The sequence below is a fragment of the Euprymna scolopes genome, chromosome 8 (assembly GCF_053919585.1).
Source record: "Euprymna scolopes isolate OS-2025 chromosome 8, ASM5391958v1, whole genome shotgun sequence".
NCBI classification, from domain to species: domain Eukaryota; kingdom Metazoa; phylum Mollusca; class Cephalopoda; order Sepiida; family Sepiolidae; genus Euprymna; species Euprymna scolopes.
In genome coordinates this window covers 44,098,290-44,111,036 of record NC_136489.1, presented here as the reverse complement: position 1 = coordinate 44,111,036, position 12,747 = coordinate 44,098,290, and the positions used below count along the sequence as shown (strand labels likewise).

General features: G+C 39.6%; 2 pseudogenes; one reads left to right on the top strand and one right to left on the bottom strand.

Moving 5' to 3' along the window:
* The first annotated feature begins 6,415 nt into the window (after positions 1–6,415).
* On the top strand, positions 6,416–6,540 carry LOC145284342 (U4 spliceosomal RNA; annotated as a pseudogene).
* A 2,514-nt stretch (positions 6,541–9,054) lies between these two features.
* Positions 9,055–9,198, bottom strand: LOC145284338 (U4 spliceosomal RNA; annotated as a pseudogene).
* Positions 9,199–12,747: the final 3,549 nt, after the last annotated feature.

Below are 12,747 nucleotides of genomic sequence, written 5' to 3'. Positions count from 1 at the left end.
TGGTCGTTGTAGGCCGGCTAAATTTGCATATTGCAAGAATTCATGTGACTTTGCGAGATATCATCCTTTACAAAAGACGGCGGCCGCCATCTTGATCTTTCTTTATCTATTTTCGGTCGGTGACGCCAAGCCGGTCTCGAGGTAAGTCTTTCCTTTTCGTCCGTCCCTCTTACGCACCCACACAACACACAAACACGCGGGCGCTTATCTCCTGGATGCACATTACGCTACCCCCTGATCTGATGATTACATAGAGAGCACTGGGGTGTGGCCTTTTAGTGCGTGTGCTTCTGCGAAGATGTACATTCACTGTTTCAGATTCCAGCTCTGGATCTGGTTCCGCCTCATCAGATGAAGTATCGCTATCAGTCTCTGGAGGGGGCTCACTGAATCCGTGCATCGGCAGCTCATCACTAGATGCTTCACTGCTTTCTTCTGTAGTTGTGTGACGCACCTTGGTAGCTGGGCGAAGATCTCGCACATGTCGTCGGGTTCCATCAACCAAAACAGACTGCTGGCTAATCACTCCAGATATTTTTACTCGCTTAAACTTGTCAGTGCACCAATTTCCTGGGGGCCGCACCCACACTGGATCTCCCACTTCATATCTGTTACATGTTCCCTTCTCGGCTGGCTGCGTAATGTTGATTCCCTTCACTCCGACTCGGTACGTGTAAATAGTATTCGCAGGTGCGGTTGAAGGAGACGTCCCGTCCTTTGGCGTAATGTTGTACCAATATGTGGCTTCCGTAATAGTACATCGCTTCCTGGCAGCAATTCTCTTGATGCTGCGATGGCTTCTTTCAGCAATGCCATTTCCTGACAGCACATGCGAACATCGCAACCATAGTCGGACGCCCCACTCATCTAACAACTGCCGGACTTGCTGGCTACAAAACGCTGCATCATTGTCAGTCAGGAGCTCTTCCGGCGCACCTCGCTCAAAAAAAATGGATGATAGGTGGCGAACAACATTTGCTGAATCCTGTCTGGTCATCTGCCGCCACACCGCAAATCTCATAGGCCCGCAATCAATGAGAGTTAGAAAGGGCTTGCCACTGTAATGGGTAATATCCATGGCCTGCCGCTACCACACACTCTCAACTTCCAATCGACCCTTCTGCCATCGCTCTGGTGCAGGATCAATAGACTGGCAGGCCTCACAATTTCTGATGATCTGTCTGACATCCATCTTGGTCACTGCTGGGTATACGCGCCTCACAAAATAGAGGGTCCTCTTGATACCCGGATGTCCGCTCTGTGCATGAATTTTTTGTATTTGACATGGGTCGATTGCAACTGCACAAGATCGAGCAGTAATCTCCATTCCCATCTTCGCGGCTTCATACCATTTGTGAGGTACTCGGGTCAGTTGGTCAGCACGATTACAATGTGATGGCACCAGAGTGACGCTCAGTGATAGCCCATACTCAGATACCAGGTTTTTTAGCGTGTCTAGCCTTCTCCGTATTAACATTTCGCTTGCTGCCTTGGTACGGATTCGTGTCCGTCCCGAAAGTGTGTCAGACACCCAGTGGTAGACACAGAGAGAATCTGTGTACAAGGTCAACTTCTTAGACTGCCACTGCAGGGCCAGATTTACCCCCTTGTGAGACCCACCTGACTGATCTGATGGCTAGATGCAATCTGGTCGACAGGTTTCGCGTTGATCAGCTGGGGCGAAAGATGTAGACATGGGCCAATAGCATTCCTTCCTACCCAAACACCTATTTGGATAGGATGTTAAAAGAGGCGACATAAATTTCCTAAAATGTCTCACTTTCCACAAGCTAAGTCCATAAACTAAATATAGCATTGTAAAAGCAGCCAAGTGCTTTAAACTCTGATTAGAGTGTGAGGGTGGGGGGGGCAGCACCCAAACAGGCTCTAGGGCCTGAAAATAATTCCGGTCCTGTTCTAACGTCCATGCCAGACATGAGTGGCAGAACCCAGGCTAAGCAATATAGTGGAGGCCGGACCGCCTAGGAGTATTTTCTTCTTCTAGCCTGATCCAGCCCCAAGACCACTTCTGGGAAACTGAAACCCAGGCTAGGCAATTCTGCACTGGAGCCTGGACAAGCCTTCCACTCACCCTCCGTCCTCTTTACTGCTCAGATTTGCCGAATTGACCTGGCTGGGGATTATGCTAAATGTAACTGTAGTCAGCCCAGACACGGACCGACCAACTGCTTAAGTCAAGCCCAAAAAGAGGACACATGCAAAAAATCGAAAACAAAGAGACAATTAATGACCCAAAAAAGAGCAAACAGATCAGGGAAGTAAGGGAGATGCATCCCAGAAGAAGCAAACAATCTGATGTCAATTGAAGACTAACGCTTTTAAAAGTTGATATTTAAAAATAGCCACAAAGAAACAAGCCAAACAAGCTAGTCTTTGGGAATCACCCGCAGCAGTGTGCTAAGGCGAGTTTATGAGTTATTTGGTTCTCTCATTGAAAGAACTTAGACACCAGAGTCGGAAAGTGTGATTGGGAAGTAAGCGCCAAAAGGACGGGCACACTGACCTGCAAAAAGTGCCTGATCAGCCCCGTCAGAACTCCCCAGTAAGAGTCCCTCAAGCGATCAGCAGAATGTAAAGCGTAACCTCCCAAAAGTGCAGAGAATTTAATTACCACAAAATCAACTGGGATTGGATCATTACAGGAATCTTTGTTGATTTTGGACGGCGAGGATACCAATCCCCAGCTTTAATTTGTCATTAAAAATTAATATTTTTGATGTACAAATTTAAAAAGGGAAAAATTTATATAAAAAATTATGGAATTTCATGATTAGGCATTAAGTAAAAATTGAATGTAGTGGAAAAGGTGTCGGGGTCGTCCATTTGGTCTATTCCTTACAACTAGTTGCATTTACTACAATACCGCATTCACTCTATGAACAAAAACTATTTAAAATATCCTCAGATAACATAAAATTATTTGCAGTTGCATATATATATATACTAGCATTTCAGCCCAGCGTTGCCCGGGTGTTTGGAGGTGTATGTTGAGAAAAAACAAAAATAGCGGTCATTTTTTTTTAATATTTGACCCCTATTAGGACCCCTTAATATTTATTGTTTTGGGCTGAAATCAAGTTATTAAGTTAGATCCATGTCCAAGAAACCTATATCTAAAATGTTAAGTGTTTAGACTCAAAATTGTCGGAGGAGTTTGGTAGAGTTCTCAAAGGTTAAATCGTTGAACTTTGACCCCTTAACAGCGAAATTTCTGGCCGAAAACGGATTACAAAGATTTTCCCAAATCTCAGTACTCTGTGTATTAAATTTCGAGTCTGTAGACTTAAAATTGACAGAGTTATTGCGTAGGAAAATGACCGCAGACACATAGACACGTTCACTTAAATATATATACTAGCAATGGGAGCCTGGAGTTGCCCGGGTGTTTTGAGGTGTATACTGAGCAAAAAAAAAAAAAAAAAAACAAATAAAAAAAAAAAAAACGGTAATTTTTTTAAAATTTGACCCCTATTATGACTCATTAATATTTATTGTTTTGGGCTCAAATCAAGTTATTAAGTTAGATCCATGTTCAAAGAACCGATATCTAAAATTTCAAGTGTTTAGACCCAAAATTGTCGGAGGAGCTTGGTAGAGTTCTCAAAGGTAAAATCGTTGAACTTCGACCCCTTAACAGCGTAATTTCTAGCCTAAACCCAATCACATCGATTTTCCCAAATCTCAGTACTTTTATAGATATACTAGCGTTTCAGCCCGGGTGTTTGGATGTGTATGTTGAACAAAGAAAAAAAAAGTGGTAATAGGAAGGCAGGCTCGAACCCGTACTGCAAAGGAGGAAAAGAACGGGGTAAAATCTAACGTTTATGCTGTTATGACCACCGCCAAACCGGAAGCGACATTTTTTTAAATTAAGGCTAGACAATCTAAAGGAGAGGATAACTTTCAAAAATATCGGTGAAAAAAGTGCCCCCCCCTGTAGAAAAGTGCCTAGTTGAAGTGGAAGATATTAATGTTTTTAGCCAATTTTTCGATATTTGTCGTATGAAAGGTCGAACTTTAAAACAATACTGGTCTTGGTAAAATCCGTCGCCTCTATTGAAAGTTTAAGGCAGACATGCAAACAGACATACATACATTTATATATTGGTAACTAAAAATTTTCGACCCAAATTGATGAAAAAGCTTGCCCTATCTCTGAATACCCTTTATGTAAAATTTCAAATATTTAGACTAGAAATTATCTGAGTAATTTGGAAGAGACCGCAGGTCAATTTTTTGAAAACTTTGACCCCTATTATGACCCCTAACAATTTATTGTTTTGGGCTCAAATCCAGTTATTAAGTTAGATCCATGTCCAAGGAACCTATATCTAAAAATTCAAGTGCGTGAACCCAAAATTGTCAGAGGAGTGTGGTAGAGTTCTCAAAGGTCAAATCGTTGAACTTTGACCCCCTTAACAGCGAAATTTCTGGCCCAAAACCGATCAGATCGATTTTCCCAAATCTCAGTACCCTGTATATGAAATTTCGAGTCTGTAGACTAAAAATTGACAGTTATTGCATAGGGAAATGTACACAGACAAACACACAGACATGTTCACCTTTATATATATATATATATATATATATATATATATATATATATATATATATATATATATATACATACACACAGGTGGATATTTATATATATCTATTTTTTTCTTTTTATTCATGACTTTTAATGAGATGAAAAAAAGAACGTTTGATGTGTATGAAGGGTGAGTTTTGATAGATGTGATGGAGGAAAGGGAGAAAAATAACAGTAAAAAGAAGTGACCTCCAGGATATGGGCTGGTCGGGGTCAAAAAATAAATTTTTGGGAGTAGGCTTCTTGGAGGTATTCTAACACCTGAAAATAAAGAGTGGTGACATGCAACACATTTATACCAACTAGTTAGGGGACTAATCCACCATGATGGAATTGACTATTTGTCTAGACATCTTCTATGGTTGGTGTATGCCATACCTAGGCAGGGAACACGTACTCGATCCTGTTTTGTACAAATACACACAAACTATCGGTGTGTATAAATCTACATCTAAATTGTAAGTGGGATAATCTCCTATCACATCTAATGAGACAGCGGCTCCCTCTCCCCGCGCCCTGTGCATGAAATCCACACTACTAGTCTAGCTATGCCTAGGATCGCTAGGAACAGCATTCATTCCTCCTTAGGCCACAACGGGTCTGTGTTATAGACGACGGTTGCTGAATCCGGGCAAATTTGTGACGACTATTATTAAGGACTAGCGCGTTCCTAACCAGTCGTTTTGCCAGGGAAAATTCTTAATTATTAAGGAAACCCCTGCCTAACACTCGATTCCACAGAGAGCGTACTCCCCCCCTCCAACAGCTGTAGCCACTTCTCTAGCGAGTCCAAAGTAGTCCCTTCCACTAATTCCCTGTAAAATGCCCTTCTAGGCAGAGCAAAGTCACAGGACATTATACAAAAGGGAGATAAACAGACGTGCTAAAGCCGCCAGCTGGCCTGCAGACAAGGGGTAGTACAATCAATCGGTAAAGGATGATTGGAAAGACATAAGTAGCAGTCACCTCCGCTCTATCTTTAAGGGAAAGTCCTCTTCAAAGTCAAACCCTCACAGACACTTCAACCTTTCCCTATACTTCAGATCAATTTTTGTCAAGCTGGAGACCCGGTCCAAACTAAACACTGAGAATACCAACCGGACCAACTTCAGACGTATGGATTTTTTGAGAGTGACCATGGCCTCTGTGACTTCTGGATACCATTTGAGTGTCTCAATTACCGCAATAATGTCTCAAAAGCTTCACTCGCACACAGTAACATCATCAGTAAATGTGGTGACCTTGGCTTGTGCACCGCCAGGCAGTTCAATGCAGGTCTAGTCCACATCCAGTTTACTTGCACAACTGCATGGTTTCTAAAACAGACCCCAAGAAATGATGGTCCACCCTGTCAAACACCTTTGACCGATACAAATTGATCAGTGTTGCCTCGATGTCATCTTCTAACCCCTCTATGATTGTGCGGATCATGTGTAAATTGTTTTGCCATTTTTGTCTAAATTTTCCCCATTTTTGAACATCAAAATGCAAAGAGTTTTCATGATAAATAAAGTGTTCTCAGCCTCCAAAAGCATCAGATTAGAGCATTTCTGTGATTATCTGTTGTTGGAAGTGAAATGCTGGTTCTGTGCAGTTCTAGTATGTCCATCCTCCCAGGCATTGTCTTTTCTTTATGAAAAGGGATTAGTTTATGGCTAATGTCCTGAGGCACTCTTACCGGAGAATGCCAACGGGGCTGCCCAGGCACTTTTTGCAGGTCAGATGCCCTCCTCTGTGGTGCTGACTTCTCAATCACACTTTCCAGCCCTGGTGTCTTAGTTCCTGCCTAGAACCAAAAACCTTATGCTTGTGCAGTGATGATACCATAGTCTATGTGTATTTATCGAGGTGTTGTTATTACTAGTTGAAAACTATTCCTAATACCCCGCAATATCACCTGCTGCAATTTTTGCACACTTCTGATGAGCTTAAAAATACGGACACAAAACTGACTATGATTATCATATACATAATTATTTCACATTATTATAATAACGTCTACTACTCGTAATGTATTTCTCTTTATGTGTTTACATAGAAACCTTTCCTTCATAGGCTTAGGGTGAATCTAATCTTTTGCGGTGCTTGCAATGACATAACCATGTTGTAACTAACAGAACCGAGATTAGAGTCATGGAAATAAGACAGTATGAACAGGTGACAGGGGAACAAAATCAACTGCGCCAAGTCTGTGTTAACTTAGGCATCGGTACTTGAAGGGGATACACATTGAGTACCTTGACTGGACGGATGGGCCTTGCAAGATACTCAGCATCTGGTTTGGTCTTGATCTTGGAATGGACAAAATCAGTTGCAAGTGTTGTGTATATGTATGCATATATATATATATATATATATATATATATATATATATATATATATATATATATATATATTGTGTGTGTGTGTGTGTGTGTGAACACATTCAAAGTATGCTGGTTAAAAGATGCAGTAATTTTTTTAAGAAATATTTATTTATTTTTATTTTCTCATTTTCGGCTAATACAAAAGTAGCATTAAGACAATACTTTTTTTCATGATGGATGTTTTGCCAAAAGTGTTATTTATACCAATACATTTCTATTATACGGTTTTTGGAGAATAGCAAGGTGTGTAGGGTATTTCTACGTTCACATGATGTCCCTCACGCTCCACCCCCCCCCCCTCCGTTAAAAAAAAAGCCCGAACACAAAATCGATTTGTCTCCTTAACAAAACTAGTATGAACTTAAGATAATCTCGATAGAAATTGTAGAGATTTAGCACAGAATCCAACAAATGACTTCGCGAAAAAAAAAAATATACAATAAATGAAAGTGAAATTGTATGTGTGGTGTGTGTGTACATTTCCCTACCAAACTACTCTGTCAATTTTCAGTCTACAGACTCGAGATTTAAAATAAGGGGTCTTGAGATTTGGGAAAATACTTTTTAATCGGTTTTCGGCCAGAAATTTGGCTGTCAAGGGGTCAAAGTTAAAAAATTTGACCATATGTGTATATATATATATACACACATATGCAAATAAAGTTATGAATAGTACATAGGGCCCGAGCAAAGCCGGGCTGAACTGCTAGTATACAATAAATCAAATTCACCTGAGAATAAAAAAAATAAAATCACTTTTATATCTACCTGACTCAGTTTTAGTGTTTTTTTGGGTTTTTTTGTCGGTGTGTGTGTGTTATGCTCTTTATGTGATCTAAAAAAAATCAGCGGATTTGAATCAAGATGGCGACATTTGGGGGGTGGGGCTTCGTTTTAAAATTCGCGGTTCCATGACATTTGTACGTTTTTCTCATTTCTAGTGTTTTTAAGTAGTTTTAGCTCTTTTTGTGATCTAAAGACCCCCAGTTTTTACAAGCGGATTTGAATGAAGACGACGATACCTTATTTTTTTTGGGGGGGGGGGAGGGGGGCGGCTTCGTTTTGAAATTCGCGATTCCATAACATTAGTGCGTTTGTCTTGGTGGGAATTAATTTTGGCACTTGTGCATTTTAACATTCCAAACAAGGACTCGTATCTTAATGTTTTTGGGGTTCTTTTTTGGGGGCTATTTTATTTTTAAGCTTGTGAATATTTTTTTTTCCGTGTTTATTTTTTTTTGGGGGGGGTATTTAGTTTGTGTGCAATGTAACATATCGAAGCAAATTCTGTTTACATTTTTAACAGTTCCGTCATTTTTGAGAGACAAGAGGTCTAGTCATGTATCTTATTTAAGGTACGTTTTAAATTTCAAACAAATTCTGTTTTATTTTTTCCCATTTTTTTTTTTTTTTTTTTGAAGGGGGGAGTATTTAGTTTTGTTATAAATATCCAATTCTGCGTTTATATTTTAAGAGTTTCTTCATTTTTCTTTGGAGGGGTGGGGGTGGGGGTCATCTATATTATTTAGATTAAATCAACTGGTAAATATCCTTCTGTTGGTTAAAAATACAAACTACAAATACAAAAAAATATTTCATGTTAAATAAGTAAATAATGTAACAAAAATTATTTCCGAATTTTCAAAAATTGAAGACACTAATTATCTTGAAAGCAACCCCGGACAAAACCACGGATTATATTTCAGGATGTTTACAGATGAAATCGTAAAATCTCATTTATCGGAATATATCAGCATACGATATATATTTAATAATTTATCCGTTTTTATCAAATTATTTCTCATAGAATAATTATTAAATAAAACTTTTAAAGTAAATTTATAATCATACCGCCCAGTCAGTAAATTATTAGTCAGATAAAGGTGTTATAAAATTGACAAAAAAAAAAAACGTTTCAGAGAAGAAATTTTCAACATTTTTAATTGTTTTTTTATTTACGTTGTTGTGTTTTGTAAATTTCTGTGTTAGTGATATACATTATTATCAAAATAATTTTTTATTTTATCAAGTTCAGATGGATATTATATTTAGTCTGTTTTTAGATTGTATTTTTCACCTCCTAACAAGCGTGCATAAATTGCGGTTGGCACCCAGCAGGGCCGCAGGGGCTATCGCGGGATATTGGGAATAGTTTTCAACTAGCAATAACCACGCCTCGGTAAATCCTCATTGGCTATGGTACCGCCACTGCGCAAGCATAAAAATCACGAGCGCCGACGTCAACTTACAACCATTCATTCATGTGTCGGTCCCGTCTTTCTGTTTTTGCGTATTAATTAAATATTGTTATTATAAAACCCTATTTTGAACTAATATACACAAGTTATCTAATAATACAAACGTTTAAACGTCAACTGTTATTTATAAATGTGATACTTACAGAACATTATGATTAATAACAAAGCAAACCAAATATTATCAAAAGCATTTATTTGCGTTCAACAGGTGGATGCATTAATTTCTTGAATAATTTTACACTCTTGTGTAACATCCGAGACCAGGTTCTGCTGGCTTAAATTGTAAATGCAAAATTATTTTATCATAACTATATTACCATCGACACAACTTAGAATTTTGACATAATTAATACGATAGTGTTTTAAATACTGTATATATAGTAGAAAACGAAACCTAATGTATTCCTAATTTGCATCACTACTTTAAAATAATTAAGACTTTTTTTACAAGGGAGTCAGCACTTATCAAGACCCAAAGGCCTCTCGAGGATAATGCTTAATGAGTGTATGGTGGTCACCGTGACAAGTGTCGTTATCCTTAATAGTAGAAATTGTGTATAATTGGACTATTTAAGGGGGGGGGGGGCTCAACAAGAACTTATTTACATTGGATTTGCAAATCCAACAAAAGCTAATACAAACACAATAAGGAGTAGAGCTTTCAATAGTAATTGTAATGTAATATATATATTTGAAAATTTTCACAAGAACAGCCTTTCTTCAGACTTATTGAATAAAAAACATTTTAACAATAAAACATTATGGAAAAACATTTCCTTTATAAATAAAAGAAAACAAGCGAAACTATTTTACATTTTTTTAAAAATTTTATTACATTTTCACTCCAAACAAGGCAAATTGCAACTTTGGTGTAGGGGGCTACTACTGGGGTACTATGTAGGGATTTGAGCAGCAAGATGTCGGTTCACGTTACACTTGAACGTCTGCACGTCAGTACTGTTGGGGAAGCAAGGACCAGGAATGGAATTCCAAAGTCTAGCGGTTCTGAGGAAGAAACTATTGGAGTAGAAAGATCTTTTACATCTAGGGATCTCTACAGTGTGTGGGTGGGATTTAGCAGCCTGTCGGGTTTGTCGAGAGTGCTCACGTCGTGGGGGCACAAGTGATTGCAGTTCGTCAGAGCAATCACCACTAAAATACTTGTAGAATAGGCAGAGGTATGCAACATTTCGTCGATGGGACAGAGGCTGAAGCTTAGATGCCAGTTTAGGGCCTATCAGATTTGCGACTCTCTTTTGAACCTTGTCAAGGAGCGAGAGACTAGTAGAAGATGCACCAGCCCAAATGTGACAGCAATACTCCATACATGGGCGAATGGTGGCCTTATAGAAGTACAGGATACTTTCGGGTGTTAGTAGTGATCTAGCACGGTAGAGAGAGCCTACCTTTCTTGCAGCGGCCCTGGCAATGCCTTCAATGTAATTGTTCCAACTCATGTTTCCTGTGAACGTTAGGCCAAGGAGTTTGAAAGATGTACTCTCAGATAAAGAGTCGTTGGCCATTGCTATAGGTGGTAAAGAGGGTTTCTTGTAATTATTGAATGAAACAAGTTTAGTCTTGGTGGCATTGAACGTGATCAACTATTTTTGTCCCCATTCCACTACAGATTGGAGATCTTCCTCTAGTGTTTCTGCCATTTCTTTAGAAATGTGTTCATTCGTCTTCCTGTTGTGCCTGATATAGAGTGTAGTGTCATCAGCATATATACCCATCTCAGAGGCAATTTTGTCAGGGAGGTCATTTATGAATATCAGAAACAATAGAGGTCGAAGGATAGACCCCTGGGGCACTCCTGCATTTATATCATATTGTTTAGATGTACGACCGTCGAAGACAACCTGGATTTTTCTCTTATCTAAGAAGGATTTAATTATGTTTAGTATTCTACCAGTGATACCATATGATCTAATTTTCCTGAGGAGACCCTCATGCCATACCCTGTCAAAAGCCTTAGATATATCTAGAGCTACTGCTCAACCCTCTCCGGCTTTGTCCAGAGAGTGGTATATACATCAGAGATTACAGTTAGAATGTCTGCTGTTGAATGGGCTTGCCTAAATCCATATTGTTGGTCAGTCAGAAGTTTAGCATCTGTAAGGTGATGGACTAGAGCATGGTTAATTATGGTCTCAAATATTTTGGCAAAAAGTGGGAGGAGGCTAATGGGGCGATAATTTACTGGGTTCATTCTTTTGCCAGAATTCTTGAATACTGGTACCACAGAAGCAGTTTTCCAACAGCCTGGAAAGCAAGCTTCATTAAGGCATTTGTTATAGAGTTTGGAGAGAACTGGAGCTACTTCGGCTGAGCATTTTTTTTAATAGCACAGCTGGAATGAGATCGGGTCCACATGCTTTTGAAGTGTCAAGGTTTTTTATGATAGCATGCACCTGAGCAGGGGTGATTTTCAGATCGTCTAGTGTGGCGTCTGTCCACATAGGAAACTCAGGTAGGGGGTGGTTGGAAGGGTCCAGTGTGGAGTTTGAGGCAAACCGACTGGGAAGCATGTTAGCCTTCTCGGTTGCTGAGGAGACAACCTCGTGATTGTTGGTTAGTGGGGAAATTATTGACTGCCCATTATTTACTACACTGTTGCAGATTTTCCAGAAGTCTCGAGTTCCTAGTTTTTGTGCTTCGATGCATTTTTTAGTGGTTTCCGTAAATTCTCTCTTTGCTGTCGCTATTTTTTTCTTAATGTTATTTCTAACTTCTATATACTTCAGTCTGTTTGAACTGGACTTATGTCGGTTAAATCTACGGTGTGCATGCTGCTTTTGAGCAATGGCAGTTGCGCAAGTCGAAGTAAACCATTGGGGAGAGTGGGGCTTACTATAAAATTTCCGCATGGAAATATGCACTTCGATTGCAGTTTTGAACCAGTCAGTGGTCTCGTTTGCAAACTGTTCAGCAGGGAGAGAAAAAATATTTCCCCATGGGGCATCTCTGATTAGTTCCCTGATGGCTTCCCACTCAGTCTTTTTATAATATCTCGTAGTTTTGAGCAGTGGCTCTTCAGTTTTGGCTCTAGAGTTTAGGGCGATTTCAACCATTATCACTGCTTGATCAGCGTTCCCGAGTGGGCTGTCGGTCTTCGTTATGCAATCATCGGGAACTGTGGTCAAAAACAGATCTAGAAGTGATGCATGTTATTCTTCCTGGTAAGGGAAACGGGTTGGAAACGTAACCATTTGTGATAGGGAGTGAGATATAGTAAAGCTATGAGTTGTGTTGCCCGCTGCATCTGTGTAAGTAGAGAATCCAAGCCAGTTTTTGTGGTGGACATTAAAGTCACCAAATACGTGTACCTGTGCGCTAGTGTCGAGGGAGAGTGCCGTGTCTATGCTGTTAGAGACTTTGTTTATTATGGTGCAGTCCTGGGTCAAGGGAGAGCGGTAGAGAAAATAAAAGTAGCTTATGTTGTGTTGCATGTTTAGTCTAAAGCACATAAAGGCTTGATCATCCGATTCTAGGTTTGTTTCTCTAGTCAGGG